This window comes from Callorhinus ursinus, unplaced genomic scaffold (genome assembly GCF_003265705.2).
Source record: "Callorhinus ursinus isolate GAN/ISIS: 27379988/994484 unplaced genomic scaffold, GSC_fseal_2.0 scaffold15, whole genome shotgun sequence".
Lineage (NCBI taxonomy): Eukaryota > Metazoa > Chordata > Mammalia > Carnivora > Otariidae > Callorhinus > Callorhinus ursinus.
In genome coordinates this window covers 43,515,641-43,534,304 of record NW_027397077.1, presented here as the reverse complement: position 1 = coordinate 43,534,304, position 18,664 = coordinate 43,515,641, and the positions used below count along the sequence as shown (strand labels likewise).

The following is an 18,664-nucleotide window of genomic DNA, read 5'->3' as shown; positions in this document are numbered from 1 at the left end:
TTACTGTAAATCAGCTGATAGAATATGTGTTGGTGTCTTTTGGGGCTCCTTATTCTGGCCCTTTTGACAGGACTATGCTATACCACAGTGTCTTACCTTCCGTGGATTTATAAAAACTCGACATTTGGTAGTGTTAAGTCCTCCAACTTTTTTCTTTTCTGAGATTGGCCTTGCCTATTCTAAGTTCTTTGAATCTCTATGTAAATTTTATTTTATTTTATTTTTAAAGTGAGAAAGAGAGAAAATGAGCAGGAGGAGGAGAAGAGCGAGAAGGAGAAGCAGGCTCCCCGCTGAGCAGAGAGCGCAATGCGGGGCTCGATCCCAGGACCCTGGGATCATGACCTGAGCCGAAGGCAGACGCTTAACTGAGCTACCCAGGTGCCCCTCCATATAAATTTTAAAATCAACTTGCCAGTTTCCTCAAAAATATCTGCTGGGATATTGATCTACATTGGGTCTACATTGAATATGCAAATCTATTTTGGGAGAACTGACATCTTACTATTAAATTGGCCAATCAGGGACTATGGTATGGTTCTCCACTTGGGCCTTCTTCAGTTTCTCTGCAGTGTTTTGTAGTATTTAGCATAGAGATCTTGTACCTCTTTCATTAGGTTTATTCATAAATATTTGATGATTTTTAGTATTATTATAAATTATATTTAAAGTTTTTCATTTTCTGGTTGTTGCTAGTATATAGAAATTCAATTGATTGTTGTATGTTGATTATGCTCAGCAGTCTTGCTGAATCTACTCATTCATTTTAATAGTTTGCAGATTATTTGGATTTTTCCATATACAGTATTATCATCTGAAATAATGACAGTTTATATTTCCTTTCCAATCCTTATTTGTTTTACTGTTATTTTTCTTGCCTTATAGAAACGCCTGAGTCCCATCTGACAATGCTGGATAGAAATGTGAGTGGTGGACATCCTTTTCTTGGTCCTATCCTTAGGAGAAAAGTGTTCAATATTTCACCATTGATTATGATGTTAGCTCTGTGTGTGTGCGCATGCATGTGTGTGTGTGTGTGTGTGTGTGTCTATCAGTCTCTGTGTATGTCTGTATGTTCGGCAGATTCCCTTTATCAGATTGAGGAAGTTCTGTTTGATACTCTTTTCTGAGAGTTTTTATCATGAACAGGCATCGAATTTTAACAAATATTTTTCTGCATCTATTGGTTTTAGCTCACATCTACAGCTGCAGCTCTCAAAAGGTGAGAAATGGTTTGTGACTGGTGTCAGGCCAGAGGTTTCTGAGGGAGTTGGGCCCTCATGGGGGCCAGATGAGATGATTGCAGGAGGGCAGGAATGTGAGGTACCCCAAAGACACAAGTCAGTGACACCTGCAGTCACCCATCTCAGCCCTCATGGATTCCTGCTCTGCTCATTCCCTGCAAGCACTTGGGATCTGTTTTCTGAATGGAAACCAGACACTTTTAGGCAACCCTGTGCCAGGCATTATGTTAGGCATCATGGGGCAACACTTGACACAGGTACTCCAGGGCCCTCAGGGGTCACCATGTGTCATGTCTTCATGCAGCTCTTACAAGGAACCAGATTTGGGCAAAAACCAGCAAAGCCTGTGTCTCTCTCCGTTACTCCCACAGCATGCCCCCTGCCAGGGACCAAAGGCTCTTGGGAGCAGCTGGACTGTGTACAAACAGGGAAGGAACAGTGGAAAATGCATCCAATGGTCCCCACCCTCACCATTTCATCCCCTGCCTAGTTGTCTTGTGGATACTTGGCTTTCCCAGTGCGGTCTGGGAAGACTTAGAAAGTTCCCTTCCAGAGCCCCAGGAAGCCAAGAACGGGAGCTGCCCCAGGCCATTTCTGTCCCTGGGTCTCCTTTCAAAGGATTTCTGGATAGATGAGAGAGATTGTGGTTTGTGGGCAGTCAGGAGAGAAGGCCTATCGTTTCAGATTTCTGGCTTGGCTCAAAGATTCAAACTCTAATTCCCAGACTAGACGCCTCAATCCACTGGGAGTAAAGGCCGTCTGTTCAAAGAATGGCCACCATAGTTGTTGCTTCCACTGCCTTTGCTCAGATACCCTTACCTGCTTTCCGTAGCAGGTCTCTGCCCCAGCCAGACTAGTGTGGAAATTAGGAAGTTTGGGTTACAAATGACAGAAACAGATGACAAACTAGCCCACCCCTCAAAAGAGAGGAAGTTTATAAGTTCACAGATCTAAAAAGTCTGGAGGGAAAATCCAGTTACTCAAACATTGTCATCAGGAATGTGACTCTCTCCATCTTTGGCTCTGGTTTCTCCTGCATGGGCTTTATTCTCAGGCAAGTTCTTCCTTTACAATGGCAAAGATCTGGCATACATCCTCCCAGCTTGGTAGCTACAGTGGAAATACAGCACTCCTTTTCCACAGATGAGGCAAAAATACCAGGAAAGGCTCTCATTGGCTTAGGTTAATTCACACATCCATATTGAGAATCAATCCCACTGGAAAGACGTGGTTTGAGATTGTGTGAAGGATGGATCCTGGGAGGAGAAAAGGAAAGGATTTGCAACTAGAATTAAATGTGCCAGGCAGGCAAAATCACTGGGTGCCACCTCCTCCAGCTGCCTGTGCCCATGTCCATGCTTTGTTCACATGTTTCCCTTTCTGGAATGTTGTCTTTCCCAGGCTTACTGTTTCCCTTCCCCTAATCCTCACCTCCCCTGGAAAACTTCCCTGGCCTTCCAGCCCACACAGACCTCCCCCTTGGAATTCCCTGTGTGTCGGTGGTCTATATATTTGATTTTACTTTAAAATGAATATAATTTGAGGTGCCTGAGTGGCTCAGTCGTTAAGCATCTGCCTTTGGCTCAGGTCATGATCCCAGGGTCCTGGGATCGAGCCCACATCGCTCCCTCCTCGGCGGGAAGCCTGCTTCTCCCTCTCCCACTCCCCCTGCTTGTGTTCCCTCTCTCGCTGTGTCCCTCTCTGTCAAATAAAGAAATAAAATCTTTAAAAATAAATTAATTAATTAAATAAATAAATAAATAAATAAAATGAATATAATTTGATTGCTTTCTTCTGATTATATGATAATAATATTTGTTCCCCAGGCAAATCAAAATATAAAGATGAAATCCCATTACCCATAGAGGCTTCTCAGGGGGAGAGACACTGTGCCCGAGTCTGAGGTTTGAGTAGAAATGAGGCAGGAGTGGATGGAGCAGAGCCAGGAGTGTTTCAGGGTAGGGAACCAGCTCATACAAAGACTAGTTTGAGGAAGTGAAAGCAGCTCAGCGAGCAGGAATGGAGTGAGAGAGGGTAGGAGAGAAGGTTGGCACGTGAGGGCCATGGCAAGAAGGGTGGCTTTTATTCTGCATGAGATGTGAAGCTCCTGGAGGACTTTAATCGGGGAGGCTGGTGTCTGGGACAGTTCCCTTGGCTATGGAGTGGGGAAGGCAGCAGGACAAGTTTGAAACTTGGAAGGCCGGTGTGGTCACCCAGGCTAGAGATGATGCTTGTTCTGCCCAAGGTAGCAGCTTTGGAGAGAGAGAAAGAAGTGGGTGGATTGGGGTGGGGGGTGAAATGTTGCGCGATATCTACATTTCTGGCTTGAGCAGCTGTGTGGATGGAGTTCATTTACTGCCATGGGAAGATGGGAAGTAAGAGACATTCTCTCTAGATGGACACCCAAAATAGATTTGTACTCAAACGTTACATAAGTTGCATGAATTGCTTTGATTAGTGCTCTTTTCTCAACTGAGCATCTTTTCCATATCAATAATATTTCTTTATAGCATCCTTGGCAATGCCCGTGTACTATTCTATATGATGTACTATAAGTTTTTTAAAGGCCCCCATGGAGGGACACTTAAGTTGTTTCTGGACCGCCCATTTAGAACTTGATTAGCTGTCATCTTACTTTGTTTCTCAAGTCATTTGTCGCTTTATCTCATCTGCAACTTTCCCAGGCCCAGGGGCCGCACCCTCTCTCTGCTTCTTCCTCCGGTGTCTGGTGTTTTGGCCACTAGGTGGTGGTGGTGCATAGTATCTCCTGGTGGTTCCTGACCACCCCAGTCTCCCTGCCCGGAGCTCCAGAAAAAGGCACCCAACCTCCCAACGGGGGCAGTGGCTTCTGAAATGTGGTATCCAAACTGCTGATGGTGCCTGAGATGGTTTGAGGGGGTGCTGGGACCTACATTACCAAAGCTTATTTCCTTGTTTTTAGGAAAACAGTAGTTTATCCCTCAAATTCGTGATTTCACAGATACCATTATTATTTAGAATAGGGTTAAGTTAAAAGAAAAAAATTTTTAATTTAACTTAAGTTTTAAATTTAAAGAAAACTCATAGTGCAGGTAGTACACAGATAAGTCATTGGCTTCATTACAAATCATGGGTCTAGTTGTGAAGCGATGATGGATTCATAAAATCTTAGAATAACTGAATTTAAAAGTTTGCACCCTGGAAAACATCAGATCTTAAGCTCTTGGAGCCCTGGAAGTAGAGTCTGTGAGCCACAGTATCTTTGGTTGGATTTTCAAAAATACCATGGAAAGACAATATTTAATAAGATAATCATACGATCCTTAGAATCCATGAGAACTTAGGATCTGAGCATCTTGGAAGATTAGACATAAGGGATCCTAGGCTCCCAGAGTACAAGTGTGAAGAGGTCTGCCTCAGGTCTCTTCTTGTGCAGAGGGGGAAATTGCAGTCCAGAAAGAGAGACTGAGTGACATGCAGGAAGCCCTGCTGAATGGTGGCCCTCAAGGCTCTGACCCTCTTAACTCCCACCTCTGTCTCACCCTTCCCTGGTGACCATAGATCTTCCTCTGACCCATGATGCTCAGGGCTTCCAACTATGGGGCCCCACCCAGGGATGATTTTCACACCCTCTCTTTCTTTTCTCTTTATCAACACTTACTTATCCAGCCTCCTTCCCAGGAGCTCCTTCTCTATGCTAGCTAATCGGATGGGTCCATTCATCCATGCCACCTCAAGGGAGTAATTTATGCAAACACGTGTCCTTTCTCAAAAGTAACGTGTGTTTCCTACAGACTGTGGCAATCTCCAGTGTGGGGCTGATGGTGGAATTTGAAGCAGTATGGCCGGCCAATGAGAACAGTATCTTGAGGGTCTGGTGTCTTTGGGTGTCCTTCAAATCATCACCTACTTAGAGCCTCAATTTTTGCTCTTTATTCCCACCCAAAAATGACGAGACTGGATTTGGGATTGCGGATTGTACACCCAGGGAAAACTCTTGCTGTTATGCCATTCCGGATCTCAATGTTCAGGGGCCCAAATGGAGATCACACTTTTTAGCTTCTAGAATTCTGAACTTTTATAAATCCTTCCCATCTTTCAAGACTCAGCTCAGGTGTCACTTTCTCTGGGAAAATTTCCAGGATTTCCAGGATGATTCTCCCCATAGAGCTGAACATCTTTCAAGGGCTTTGTGTTGGTACCCCACATTCGTCTCTCAGCTATATATTCCAAACTGTGTTCACATTAATCCCCATGGAATGATTAATCCCCAATGCCCTTCTAATGTCTTAGAATTATAACCCATACTTTGTCAACTCAAGGGTCCAGAGGGGTCAGTTCAAAATGCTGGGACTGCAGAAAACCACAGGATTTATCAGAGTGATTTCTCTTCACCCCAGCTAGTGAGGCCATCTGGGAATGAGGGCCCAACATTATCAAACTTCATGGTTTTTCTGATAATCTGGATTTTTAACAAAGTTAGAGTATCTTTTTTTTTTTTTTTTTTTTTTTTTAGAGAGAGAGCATGAGAGGGAGGATGGTCAGAAGGAGAAGCAGACTCCCCGCCGAGCAGAGAGCCCTATGTGGGGATCGATCCCGGGACTCCAGGATCATGACCCGAGCCGAAGGCAGTCGTCCAACCAACTGAGCCACCCAGGTGCCCTAAAGTTAGAGCATCTTGAACCCACATTATTGAAGGCATGTTGCAGAAGTCAAGTGTGTCAGTTTGAAAGCACGACTCCCAAATTCTTTGACACTCCTTCCATTAAGATGCAAGGTGTAACATAGGCCCTCCTTCCCCTAGAATTTGGACACTTTAGTCGCTTGACCAATAGATGTGGCAGAAGTGACCCTGTGCCAATTTCTGGGACACTGGTTCTTGGAACCCAGCGGCCCTGAGGAAATCCAAGCAGCCCGTGAAGAGGCCCTTTGGAGAAGAACCAAGACCCCACCCTCATCCCCAGCTGAGCTGCCCCCAACAGCCATGTGTGTGTCATCTTGGAAATGGGTCTTCCAGTCGAGCGGCCCCAGGGGATACCATGTGGAGCAGAGACCAGCTCTCCACGCCCCCCCACCCCCCCCACCCCCGGCTCCCAAGCTCAGCTAGAATTGCAGATTCCCGAGCAAAATAAAGAATTGGCTTTTTAAAAAGCTACTAAGTATTGGGGTTGCTTGTTACATAGCAATAAATAACTGGAACATGGAGGGAACTGGGTTCAAGTCCTGGCTCCCTTGGTCACTGACTCTAGGATCTCAAATCTTTTCCCTCCCTGGACTTCAGTTTCCTCATTTAAGAAGTGAAGCTTTGGTGTGCCCTCAAGCATTAGTGAGGACATGCAATCTCTCACATGCAGCTATGCAGACTGCGGAGTAGCATCACCACCTGGGAAAGCAGAGGGCATCGTCTAGGGAAGCCAAGATGCTCAGACACTGTGCCCAGCCATTGCGCCCCTGGATCCACATTTGCACGCAGGACAGCTGATTTGTGAGGGCAAGCAACTGGAAATGGCCTCGCCGTCCACAAGTGGGACAAGGGCTCATGAACCACAGTTTATTTAGAGGCTGCCAGTGAATGGATTCGAGCTCTGTGGAGCAGTGCGGGGCAGCCTCGCTAACTCAAGGCTGAGTCAAAAACACAAGGTGCAGAGTGACTCACACAGTGTAGCCTCATTTACATGGTTTGATAACAAGCAAACACCAGGAGAGATGCAGATGTATGTGTGAAAGCAATGTGGAAAGGTTACACTCCAGATTCAGGGGGCGACCTCCTTTGGGAGGGAGGGAGAGAAACGCAATCAGCGAGAGGTAGCCCAGGGGCCCCTACCCTATCTCCTCGTGACCCTTGAAGATGGAGGAGCAGGAGGAAGAGGAGAAACAGCAACACGTTAGAATTTGATAGAGCTGAACAAGGAATCCACGGGCATTTGTTATATTATTTTTTGCACTTTTCTTTGTGTTTGAAATATTCCATAATTTAAAAGAGCAGCATTCACAATGAAGGGTTGAGGCCGATGATGACTGAAGGCTCTTCCAGTTTGAGTCACCCAGAAGCTTATGGCAGTCATAGATGGGGCATCCGTGTCCCCTACTCTGTCCGGCACACGATGGCTCCAGATCACATCTCCCAACCTTAGAACTGAATAACTAGTATGGGATTCTGACCATGGCTACTTCTAGTGTGCGCTACTTCTAGTGTGCGTGCACGTGTGGTGTCTGTGTGTGTGTGTGTGTGTGTGTGTGTGCGCGCGCGCGCGCGCGCACACGCGCGCGCACAAATGCCCCAGAGAGTTTCCCATCCTCCCACCCACCTCCCAGTCACGAGGCCCCTCTTCCCTCTGCATATTCCCTTCCGGGGCTATGCAAGAAGCTGCCCATGTGACAATGCTGGTTCAGTGAACTGAGGAGCCTGGATCCCTGCGTGGTTCCCCTGGCTCCCTTGACTAATTGCTGCGTAACCTTGGGTTTTCGATTCCTCATTTGCAAAGTATGTATGCGGTATGTCCATCATTCTCAAGTTTTCTTCTGGACTCTGGCATCCTCTTAATCTCTGTGCCCTAGACAGCCACCCCCACCAATGAGACACTGATATATAACAACTGTAGCCACTGTTTATTGAGCACCTGATATGTGGTTATCTCATTGAATCCCCACAACAGGCCTCTGATGACTCTGACAGATGAGGAACCTGAAGGTCAGAGAGGCCCTGTAGTTTTACCCCTGGAAATGTAGTGGAGATGCAGTGGAACTGGAGCTTTTAGGAGTAGAGGGAAGAGGGCTGCCTTTGCATTGGCCTCTGCCCACCCAGCCTTCCAGTCACCCTGACCACAGTTCCTCCCACTCAGCCCCCAGGCTCTGGATCCCCACCAATGCCTGAATCCTTCTCCAGAAAGGTTTGGCTGGACAGAACTCTCGCCAGATGGACTTTGGCTGGTCGGGAGTTCTGGGAGCTAGGCCTGGGGAGGCTGGGGGCAACCAGTGGAGGCCCTGAGATCCCACGCACGCCAGACCCCTCAGCACCAGGGCTGCCGACAGTCTGGTCCCAGGGGTAGGAGCACGGGGCAGAAGGGCCTGCATGCTGCACAAGCCGCCTCACCCATCCCCTCCCCTGTAACATGACAGTACAGCTCACATCTGTCAGGCACCAGAAGCCAGCACCCCTGTGGGAGTCTTACCCATAGTAATTAACTGCATCCTCTCAACAGTCCTACCAGATCAGTTCTGTGGTTACCCCCATTTTACAGATGCAAAGCTGAGGCACAGAGAGGTTAGGTAACTTCCTCAGGCCACACAGCCAGGGAACTACAGAGGCAGAATTTAATCCCAGGAATTGTGTCCTGGAGTCTACACCCTAAAGTACATGACACAGCCCTGTCCTCACAGCAGCCGGGCCTGAGAGGCTGGACTCTAACCATCCTCCTGATGCAGATGAAGAAGATGAGGCTGAGAGTTGGCTCAAGGCTCAAGTCTCATTGCGGGTCATGAGTGGAGTCTGGAGCGGAAGCCTGGCTGCTAAGAGGGTATGGGTAGGGAAGAAGGAATTAGAGGCCAGGGGTACTGGGGTAAAGGAGTGGTCCCGTCCTTCTGGGGAGCTCTCCCTCACTGCAGTGCTCCCCAGCCCCTCCTACCTGCCATTCCCCCCTCCCTCCACACAGAATAGGGGGAGCCTGGAAGTGACAGCAAACCTGGCACCGGGTTGAGAAGTCTGCTTTGTAAGACCACTAGCTCCCAGTAGGGTCCTACTGCAACATTCCGGCTCTTGCCTTGTCAGCCACTTTAAGGCAGCATGGCCCAGAAGAGAGAGAACTCAAATCCCAGCCCCACCATTTCCTGGCTGTGTGATCTTGGGCATGTTGCTTGGCCTCTCTGGGCCTTAGTTTCCTCCTCATGAAGTAGAACGCACCTCTCTTGAGTCATTGGGTCACGGAGGAAGCCTTTTGAGATTGTCAGGGAAACAGCTGGCTAGGTGGGGCTTTGCTTTATCTCGGCTAGAGCCGCAAAGCTGAGAATAACAGAGGACAAGCACACCCACAGTCCAAGGAGAGGTGTAAGGGAACCTTCTACAAAGTAGAATTCCCCCATCCTCCACCTACAGTCTCAGGTCAAGGAGAGAGCTTGGAAGAGTAAGGTTGGAGGCTGCAGGTTGGAGCATCCCCCATCTCATGCTAAGCCAGGCAACAGGCCCTGATTTCAGAACCTCCAGAGGACCAGGGAGTACCTGGGTAGAGACCTCTGGGAGAACGTGACCAGTTACCCCTGGAGCATGAGGGGCGCAGGACTGGGGCTCAGCCCCTGCCTGGGCTAATCTAAAGGGATCCGAAGGCTACCAGCACAGGCAGCATAGAGAGAGGCAGTTTGGAGGCAAGTGGGTTAAGAGGGGGCTGGGAATATGGCCAAGCCGGGCTTGTCCTCCGCAGCCCATCCAAAGAGAATTGGGATGAGGGGAATTTAGTAGAAGTGGATTGTGTGGGGTGTCCAATGAAGGCAGTTGCCAAGGGGCCTTACGAGTGACCATGCCGGGGGGGGTGGGGGGGGGGTTCCTAAGCACACACGAAACACCCCTGAGAGCGAGCACCTCTGTGGGGGCAACTGCCCAGAGAAAGCCAGATGCCAGGTGACGGCAGCACTGGCCGAGGTCCCTTTCTGCCCCCCTGTGCACCCCCCCACTTTCAAGGAGCCAGGACTGGCCTGCAGGACTCACCATCAGGCCCCAGCTGGACAGTGATGTGGGTCTCCATTTGGATATAAAACCCAAATGTTGATTTAATTTTGACCAGCTGGACTTCCTAAAATACCTAAAATGAGACCTCTAATGACCCCTGGAAGTGACCAGAAAGGCTACAAGGTCTGCCGGACGTTGTTGAGGGGTGGGGAAAGACCTCTAACAGACCTCCTTTGAAAGCCCTGAGGACAGAGTAGAGTGGCTTCGGCTCGCCCCCTTGCCCTCGCCCAGTCCTCCTTCAGCTCCCTGGCCCATCGGCTGAAGCCCCTGCCTGGCATCGTGGGGCCCACTGTGAGAGCGGGCTTCCCCTGACCTGGGGGGACGCTCACTCCCTGCCAGGGGTGACGCATGAGAAATTCGTGGCCCGCCCATTCCCACGGTGGCCTCCCAGGAAGTCATGAGAACGTTGACCTCTTCACACCCATGAGATGGCCTGCCTGTCATCTGAGCCCACCACACCCTCAGCAGGTAACCGGCACTGCTTACATCCACTCACTGCGGGAGGAGACCCAGGCTCGGCGAGGTCCATCTCGGGTCAACCACTTCAGTCCAGTAAGAGGCCAGTCCACATTCCTTCGGTTTGCTTGCTTGGTTGTTTTTAACTGTGTGAAAACATACATAACATAAAATTTACCATTTTAACCATTTCTAAGCGTGCCGTTCAGTGGCAATAGTATATTCACACCATCGTGGAATCTTCCCCATGACCCGTCTCCAGAACATTTTCATCTTCCCAGACTGAAATTCCATCCCCATTAAACACTAACTCCCCATTCCCTCCTCACTCCAGCCCCTGGCGGCCACCATGCTGCCGTCTGTCTCTGGCAGTTTGACTATGTGTGGTACCTCACAAAAGTGGAATCCTACAGTATGTGTCCTTTTGTGACTGTGACCGGCTTATCTCATTGAGCACCATGTCCTCAGGGTTCATCCATGTGGTAGCATGTGACAGAATCGCCTCCCTTTTAAAGGCTGAATAATATTCCAGTATATGTATATGCCACATTTTGTTTATCCATTCATCCATCAATGGACACTTGGGCTGCTTCTACCTTTTGGCTACTGAATAATGGTGTTAGGACAACGGGTGCAAATATCTCTTTGAGACACTGCTTTCAATTCTTTGGGGTATCTACCCAGAAGTGGAACTGCTAGATCCTATGATAATTCTATTCTTAGTTTCTTGAGGAGCCGCCATACTGTTTTCCACAGCGGCTGCGCCACGTCACCTGCCCACCAGCAATGCACGTGCGTTCCAATGTCTCCACAGCCTTCCAACAGTTGTCGTTTGTTTTTGATGACAGCCACGCTCAGGGGCCTGAGGTGGTATCTCACCGTGGTTTTGATTTGCATTTCCCTGATGTCCAGTGATGTTGAACATCATTTCAAATACTTCCTGGCCATTTGAATGTCTTCTTTGGAGACTTATCTATTAAGATAAGTCTTTGCTTACTTTTTAATCTGGCTAGTTTTTGTGGTAGTTGTTGTTGTTGATTGTAGGTGTTCCTTCTGTGTCCTGGGTATAAACCTCTATCATATATGCAATTCACAAATACTCCCATTCTGTAGGTTGCTGTCCTTTTGTTTTTTTTCCTAATAAACCTTTTTGATTATAGTACAACATGCATACAGAAACATGCTCAAAACACAAGGATACAGCTCGATGAGTTGTCGTAAAATGAGCACACCTGTGTGACTGCAAGTCCCGTTTCATTCCCCCCACCCCAGTCCCTTCCCTTCCCTTTCCTGGGCCATGATCCCAACTTCTAATACCATAGATTAGTTTTGCCTATTTTTAAACTAATGAATGGAATATTATAGCGTGTAATTTTTTCCCTTGGCTTCTTTTGCTCTTCACTCTTGGAGTTTTTCATCCTTGCATATCACTGTAATTTGGTCTCATTCGTTGCTGTATAATCTTCCCCGGATGGGTCTGCCCGCAATTACCCTTTCACCTGTTGATGGACATTTGGGCTATCCTGCCACCTTTCTGGAGCCACTGCTCCTGAGGCATCCTCTACCTGTGCCTGCCGGGACCTCCAAGCAGGCTCTGGGAGGAGGGCATGACTACGCTCCCCGTCTGCAGGGAGGAAAGGGAGGGTGCAAGGAGAGACTGGGACCACCTGCCAAGGCCAGAGCTGGGGTTCTGCCCAAGACTGACCAGCCTGCCCCAGCTGAGGCCTGCGCACACCCTCTTTCACCATTTGCTTTACCTCACACGCTGTCATCTGCCTGCCCTTCCCTGGCGAGCTCCGTGAGGAAGTTCAGTGTCCAGGCGTGCTGCCTGCCTGACTCCACACCACCTCCCTCTTTCCGCCAGCCTCAGAGGCCGCCAGGCTGGGGGGCCTTCCTCTTCCTCGACCCTAGGCCAGCACGGGGCCTGGCCCAGCATCTGTCGTGTGGGATTCTGGTCAGGAGATCCAAGGTAGAAATCAGTGTAGTTTGGGCCAGAAGCCCTGGCTGTGACAGTGCTGCCGACTCCCTATGGGACCTTGGCCAAGTCACTTCACCTCCCTGCCTCGGTCCCTCCTTTGTACAGTGATGCGGTCGTGAGGTTATATAAGTTAGTGCCCGAGAAGTGCTTGACTACGTGCCTGGGGAAGTGTCCACTGTCCTGGTGGCTCTGTTTATGACCTCTGTTCGCTGTTGTCATGGAGACGCAGGAGGCACCCATCCCCGGGCCCTGCCCCCTAGAGCTGGGTGTCCTCCCTGCCCTATCAATTACTCTTTTGTGTTTCTAGTCTCCTTCAAGCTTAGTGAAATATCGCCTTTCTGATAACATCTTCGTCCTCAGGACATTGCCCCTCTCCCTTGTAGACTGGCGCTTTGAGGATCTCTGAGCCAAACAGATGGCTCCTCTGTTTCCCCAGGGCCTTAGGTCCAACTCTTAGCCTTTCAAAAGATTAAATAAAAAGTTTTAAAAGGTGATAGATGTCTTCAATATAATTTGAAAGTCTCAAGAGGAAAGCTGAAAAAAATCAGGCTTCCACTCACTTTCTCTCACCCCTGGGCCCCTGCCACACAGTCCCCTCCTTTGTATATGTTTCCAGAAAGATTCTGTCAGACAGGAATTACTCCTGCATTTACATTTCACACGAATGGGACTCTCTCCACACACATTCTTCACCTTGCTATTATTTTCTTTTTTTTACAGCAAAAAAAGCGAAGCAGCCCCAAACCATTATTACTTTTTAATTTTTTATTTTGAAATAGTTTAAGACTCACAGAAGTTGCAAAAATAGTACAGAGAGTTCCCATGGACCTTTCACCCAGCTTCTCCCAGCTCCCTGCCCCCACCCACCCCGTGATAACATCTTACATAATCATAGTGCATTGTCAAGACCAGGAAATTGACCTTGGTACAATAGTATTAACTCAAAATCAGACCTTATTTGGGTTTCACCAGTTTTTACATGCAATAATTGTTTTGTTTCGTTTTCCGGGGCATAGTTCTGTGAAATGTTATCACATGGATAGATTTTGTAACCATCAGGATATAGAGTTGTTCCAGTCACCAAAAGAGACTCCCTCATGCAAACACTTTATAATCACGCCCTTCCCCAACCCTTTCCCCTAGCAACCACCACTCCCTTATCCATTACTATAACTGTTACTTGACAGTGTTGTATAAATGGAATCACACACTGTGTGAGCTTTTGGGATTGGCACTTTTTGCTCAGCATAATGCCCTTAAGATCAGTTTTATCTAACAATAACCCATTCCTTTGTATTACTCCGTAGTTTTGCGTTTAATGGATGCCCCACAGTTTGTGTATCCATTCACCTGTGGAAAGACATTGGGTTGTTTCCAGCTTAGGGCAATTACAAACCAAGCTACTATTAAAGTTCACATACAGGTTTTTGCATGAATCTGGCTTCCTTTTTCTAGGATAAGTACCCAGAAGTACAATTGCTGAGTTGTGTGGTAAGCGTATGCTTAACTGGATAAGAAACCGCCAAACCATTTTCCAGAGTGGCTGCGCCTTGTTACATTCCCACCAGCAGTGTTTAAGAGTTCCAGCTGCGCTGTGTCCTTGTCAGATCTTGATACTGTTCGTATTTTTTTATGTCAGTCATTTGAATAGGTTTGTAGTGCTAGCCCCTCGGGGCTTCATTCGGCATTTCCCCAGTGGCTCATGATGGTGAACATGTTTTCTTGCGTTTATTTTCCATCCGTGGATCCTGTTTGGTGAACATGTATCCTCCTTGTTGAACCGTCTTTTCAAATTTTTTGTCCATTTTCTAATTATTTGTTTTCTTACTACTGAGTTTAGAGTATTCTTTATATATTCTGGATACAAGTCCTTCTTAGAACAGAAGGTTAGCAAATACTTTCTCCTACTCTGCAGCTTGTCTTTCGTCCTCTTAAGCAGAGTCTGCAGAGCAAACATTTTTTATTTTAATGAGATCCAATCTATCCATTTTGCTTTTTATGGACCGTGCCTTTGGCATCAGGTCTAGCCACCTTGCCTTTCACTTTAGTGTATCTTGCAGATAGTTCCCTTTCAGCATGTAAAGAGCTTCCTCGTTATGTTTTTGTGGCTGCAGGTAGGCCAACATACAAATAAAGCCTAACTTACTTCACCAGTGCCCTGTCAGGGGACCTAAGTGTTCAGACTTGGGTCGCTATGAACAGTGCCACCAGCATACGCCCTTCTCACACCGTGGCTCCCACGTGCCCGTGGGATAGATTCCCAGAAGTGGGGTTGCTGGTCAGGGGGTTCAGGCATTTGTAATATCAATAGTACCTTCCCGTGGCCCTCCCACTGCAGTGTCTGAATGGTTAACTATGCCCCCCACCTCTTACCAACACAGGATTTTGTCTCTTTGGCCGTTACCAATCTGAGACGTGAAGAATCATTTCTCCAAATGGTTCTAGTTTAGCACTCTCTTTATGAGCTCTTATGTTTTCCTTCCTGTGAATGTTCAGTTCTTTTGTGTGTACTTTCCTTCTAGGTTCCTGGTTTGATTGATTAGAAGCTCCCCCTTCACTTTCTGAATGGGATGGGCTGTGGGACACAGGAACTCTCTCCCAGACCAGTCCTGAGGTGCAGATGGGGCTGACACCTGGGTTCAGGCTTTGCTCCTTACCCGCTGCTGTGAGTCTCCTCCCGAGCGGACTCAGGGTACCCATCCAGGAAATGGGGATAAGAATAGTACCTACACATAGGACTGTTAAGATTTCTGGAGTAAGTAGGCACAAGAGCCCGTAGAACAGTGCCTGGCACACAGTGGGTGCCATAGAGGTATTAGCTCTATAGTTAACTCTAGTTAATAATACTGGATTATGTATTTGAAAATTGCTAAGAGAGTATATCTTAGAAGTTCTCATCACAAGAAAACAAATTGTAGCTCTATGTGGTCATGGATAGTAACTAGACTTATCATGGTGATCACTTTCCAACACATACACATACTGAACCATGTGCTACACCTGCAACTAATATAATGTTCTATGTCAATTATATCTCAATTTTTAAAAAAGACATGTTAGCTTTTTTATTGTCATCTGTATGGAACATGACTGCAAATAGGTGCTTTCCTACAGCCCCCCTCCAAGTGTTCATCCAGCCTTCTCTGGACTCTCCCAGTATCTGGGGGCTCTCTGCCTCCAGGACAGTTTTGTTCTAACTCAGAGGTTTGCAGACAGCCACCAGACGGCTCCACATTGCTATAGGAGCCCGTGCTTCCTAGTGCTGCCTGCAACCTGTCGCCCTTGATTGCTCTGTCCCTGAGGAAGATCCCGCTGCCATCTCCCTTCTGCATGCCCAGTGCTGTGTCAGGGACAAGCCTGTCTGAAGCCCGACCACGAATGGGGTAGGGACAGGAAATTTCGTACTCAAAACTGGGGCGGGAACGGCTTGGATTATGGTGACAGGGCCTGAGAACTTCCCCAGGTGTGAGGGTATTGCCCTGGGTGGCACCTCAACAAGAAGATCGGGGCCTCCCTTACTGCCGCTGGCCTTTTTCCTTCATGATCTACTGGGCCCCTCATCCTCCCAGAGGGGAGGCAGGGGAGGCCCAGGGAGGACCAGTTGGGGAAGCAGGTCAGTGTCCCCACCAAGAGCTTGAGCTTAGTCATCTTGATTTGAATCCTGGCTCTTGGCTGTGTGACCTTGGGAGAATCACTTAACCTCTCTGAACCCTTTTTCCCCGCCTGTAAAATGGGGCTGACAGAAGCATTTGCATCCTAGAGTGGCTGTGAGTTAAATGGGATGGTGTCTGTGACATGCTTAGCCTGTGCCTGGCCCAGACAGCAATCACTTGCAGGGGTTGGGGGGGGAGGTGGTTGTTCCTGTTGTTACTGAGGACAGGGGTCTCAGGCCTTTGTAGCTACTGTGCCCTCTGCCTGGAGCACCTTCCTTACTCCTTGCACCCATCTAATCCCGTTCATATTCAGGTCTCGGCCTAACCAAGCACCCCATGTGCTGGGTCCTACGAACGCAGTGGGGAGCAGCACCCTGCCTCCCCCCAGCGAACACTTTCTCTAGCTGCTCCTTACAGGGGCCAGCCTGGGCTGGAATCAGATGACTTGGGTTCTTGTTCCACAACTTCTACCAACTTCCTGGATGCCTCAGGCAAGTCATTTCTCCCAGGCCTCAGTTTACCCAACAAGGGGTCTAAGAAGATCCCTGCAACCTTTTCGACCTCCCCATAGTCAGCATGCAGACCATGATGTGCACACATCCTCTTTCTCATGTGGTGGTGTTGGGCCAGAAGATTCCCAAGCTCCCCCATGACTGCCCGGAGATAGAACAAGTCTTTCTGGCATCTCCTCTCTGCTCTGCTCTCCCAGGGGCATCATCAGGAACAACCCAGCCTCATTAACTCATGCGGGCATCTGCATCATTTCACTCATGGGAAATTTCTCACCGCCTCTTCACCAAGTGATGGATTTCGTGGGAAGCCATTACAGTGGCCACATGTTTATCAAGGTGAGCCTGCATTCCCAAGAGATCCCAAGTGTCTGAGAAGTCCTGCCTTGGGGGCTTTCTAGCAGTGAGAGGTTCAGGTTCATGTCCCTACTTCGCTATTACATGAGTTGATTCTCTTGCAGTTTGTTGTGTGTGACGGAAGACCTGGCTCAAAGGATGGTTGGGGGTGGGGGCACTTATTGATTCCTATAACGGCAAGTTCTGGGCTTTCAGGCATGGCTGGAGCCAGGTACTCAAATGATGACCCCAACTGACAGATAAGACATTGAGGCCTACAATTTGTCCCAGTACATAGCAAGGAAGTCCCTTCTCTTGACTCTGGTTTCCTCTGTGTTGCTTCATTCTCAGGCAGGCTTACCTTTGTCGATGGGAAGAGAGTTGCCAGCAGCACCAGGGTACACTTGACCGGCAGAGAGGGAATGCCGATGTCCCCCAAGTGTTCAGGACAAGTGCCACAGACGGCTGTCACTGACCATGCTTGGGACACCCGGCCATCCCTAAACAATGGGGCGGAGGTGCTCGGCTGAGAATGGTCACACGTGTGGCATCCACATCTCTGATGAGCCACCCAGAGAGCTCCAGAAGGGTCTAGACAACATGGGGGGTTGGCTTCAGAAGTCATTGTGGTGGGGGTGTCCGTGGAAGCTGGAATCCTTGGGCCAGCTGTGCTGGGGGTGGAACAAGGAGGACCCTGCTGGCCCCATGGCTGAGTTGGGTAGGGGCAGGTGGGAGGGGCTGGTCTTCCTCATGTTCTCGGAGACACAGCAGCCCTGCACCATCCTCTCACACAAGTACGCATAACCACACCAAGTGGAGTGCAGCCCCTGGCACAGAGAAGGCGTTTTTAACCGCTGTTTACTAGACACCTACTGTGTGCTGGGCGCCTAATCAGGTGCCAGACAGGCATTATTTGGCATCCTTGCAACAGCCCTGAGAGGGAGCAGGTGTATGCCCATTTGACCGATGGGGAAGTTGAGGCTCATGGAACTGGTTTGCCCAAGGTATATAGCTCTGGTAGTGAGGGGGTAGAGCCAGACATAAACAGATACACTGTAACTCCATTTGGGCCAGGAAAAGAACTGAAGCAGCTAAAATGTAGAGAGGATTTGCAGAGGAGGGGGTGTGGCTGGTCAAGCTGGGCTCTGGGAGTAGAGGACTCAGGTGACGTTTTCAAGAAGGGCACAGTGCTTCAACACAATCTGGAATGATTTCCACTAGAAAAACTCCAGTGAGGAGGTTGAAGGGTATGCTAAGCTGAGGACACAGTGTGGACAAAAGCCCAGGGGTGTGAAACTGCGTGAAATGTGTAGGGGTCTAGAAGCGGCTTGGTATTTCTGGGGTAGAACACAGACGGTGGAGGGGAGGAGCTGATGCTGAGTAGACGGAGGTACCAGGTCAGAGAGTCCCTGGGCCTTAGATCCCCCTGGGGCTGGCCTGCAGAACCTGCCAACCAACAGGCCAGTGGCAGGAGCCATGGGACTGAGCTCACTGCTGGGACAGGAAAGCCAAGGGACATAAGAGGCCCAGGACCCAAGAGTCTGCGTGTGTGGGATTTGTAGGTCACCTTCCCAGTCTGGATGGGACAGGGAGGTGCAGCTTTTCCCAGTGAGTGGCCCTTGGAGAATGCCACCGCCTCTAATTGAGCATCCACTCTGTGCCTTGGTGCCCTCACTCCCCTGGCACTCTGATTACTCAGCAGAGACCCATATGGGGGCAGGTCATTGTCCATATTGTTTAGAGGGGAAGCTGAGGGTCAGAGAGGGAAAGCGACTTGCCTTAGGGTACACAGC

The 18,664-nt window shown here is 48.8% G+C and overlaps 1 long non-coding RNA gene across 1 annotated transcript; it reads right to left on the bottom strand.

Moving 5' to 3' along the window:
- Positions 1-2,146: 2,146 nt before the first annotated feature.
- On the bottom strand, positions 2,147-10,734 carry LOC141374221 (uncharacterized). The gene is made up of 3 exons (XR_012380970.1): positions 10,625-10,734; positions 10,426-10,541; positions 2,147-2,497 (listed from the first exon to the last, which is right to left on the bottom strand). It is a non-coding gene; the product is annotated as an uncharacterized lncRNA (long non-coding RNA).
- Positions 10,735-18,664: the final 7,930 nt, after the last annotated feature.